Genomic DNA, 1,732 nt, shown 5'->3' on the forward strand with positions numbered 1-1,732 from the left:
TTAGTCTAATTTGTGGGTATTTATTTAATAATCACTATGTTTAATGTGACTTTGCTAAATGTTGTTGGAAGTACTAAGACATAACCACAGACATCTACAAGCGAATCTTTTAATTATTTTCATGCTGGAATGATGCAAAGCTAGCAAGTACATCTTAGGCAATTAATTCAAAGACATAACTTCATTGTGCTCCCATTTTTCTTTTCCTATTTTTTGCTTTACTGAGAAGGAAGTCACATGCAATAAGATCTAGCTAAGTAGACAGATTGGTGAGTTTTGAACAAATATGTATTGTCATGTAATCACTATCACAATCAAGATATAGGACATATCCATTGCCATAGAAAGTTACTTTTTATCTTTAGAAGTTAATTCATTGTTTTCTAGTGCAAATGGTCACTTGTTTTCTGAGGTAATTAGCCTTTTCTAAACTTTCAAATAAGTGAAATGATACAGCATGTATACTTTTGTATACAGCTTCTTTCGCTTAGCATGGTGATATTACATTATTGTTGTATACAGATATCAGGAGTTCATTGTATTCACCTACTGATGGGCATTTAGTTGTCTGCAGTTTGGGGTTATTATGAATACAAGTGTGCAGCCTTCGGTTGTGCATGTGCTTTCATTTCTCCTGGATAACTAGTTAGGAATTAAATTGCTCAATTACATACTAAGGGTATGTTTAACTTTACAAGAAACTGCAGAACCATCTTCTAGAGTGGCTGTGCAATTTTCTATTCCCATAAGCAATATATGAAATTTCCGATTACTTCACATTCTTACCAATACTTAGTATTTTCCAATTTTTAAATGTTTGATATTCTAGTGGGTGTATAGTAACATTTCTTTTTGGTTTTAATTTGCATTTCCCTAATTCGACCCCATGGACTGTAGCCTACAATGCTTCTCTGTCCATGGGATTATCCAGGCAAGAGTACTGGAGTGGGTTGCCATTTCCTTCTCCAGAGGATCTTCCCAACCCAGGGATCGAACCTGGGTCTCCCGCATTGTAGGCAGATGCTTTACCATCTGAGCCACCAGGGAACCCAATGACTAATGATACTGAGCAGCTCTTCTTATACTTATTGTTTGTCTTTTCTTTTGCCCCTAATTTTTCTTCTGTGTCCATGTCACATGCTAGTAGTTAGGCCTCTTTCAAATGTAAGTAAATGAAACTCACTGGGTGGTTTTTACTAAAAATGTACTCACAAAGTACCAGAGAAATTAAGAAAAGTTGTACAATCAAGCCTTGGGTGAAAAAGAATAGGAGGAGGTATCCTTTAGTATAAATATATAACTAGATCCTTTTCTTACAGAGATGACATTTAAATGACTCTGTTCCAATGCCCGCATGCATCACAATTCCAAATTTTAGATTTCTGTAAGAATTGTATTGCTTCTATTTGAATTAGGATCTTCTTTAGAAAATTGTATTTCTTAAATGCTTTCTCTTTAAATTATAGTGGGGGGGGGGATGTCACATGTGACATAATTTCCTCTCTTATAGTTTCTTCTGATTACTCTGATCTTTCCTTACAGAACAGCTTATCCTCGAATTCACCTTTATATGGTGATGATAAAGATTCTAAATGCACAGGGCAGAAAAGAGGAAAGAAATCTGATTCACACACACCTCTTTGATGATGAAGAGAAGCAGACCATCATGGGGATTAAGCCCAGGTATTACAAGTGGACACAGAAGGCAGAGTAAATGGTGAACCACAGAGCC

At 35.7% G+C, this 1,732-nt stretch overlaps 1 non-coding gene across 1 annotated transcript; it reads right to left on the bottom strand.

Moving 5' to 3' along the window:
• Positions 1 to 975: 975 nt before the first annotated feature.
• On the bottom strand, positions 976 to 1,047 carry TRNAC-ACA (transfer RNA cysteine (anticodon ACA)). The gene has a single exon. It is a non-coding gene; the product is annotated as a tRNA-Cys (tRNA).
• Between the last annotated feature and the right edge of the window lie 685 nt (positions 1,048 to 1,732).

Source organism: Bubalus kerabau, chromosome 8 (assembly GCF_029407905.1).
Source record: "Bubalus kerabau isolate K-KA32 ecotype Philippines breed swamp buffalo chromosome 8, PCC_UOA_SB_1v2, whole genome shotgun sequence".
Taxonomy (NCBI): Eukaryota; Metazoa; Chordata; class Mammalia; order Artiodactyla; family Bovidae; genus Bubalus; species Bubalus kerabau.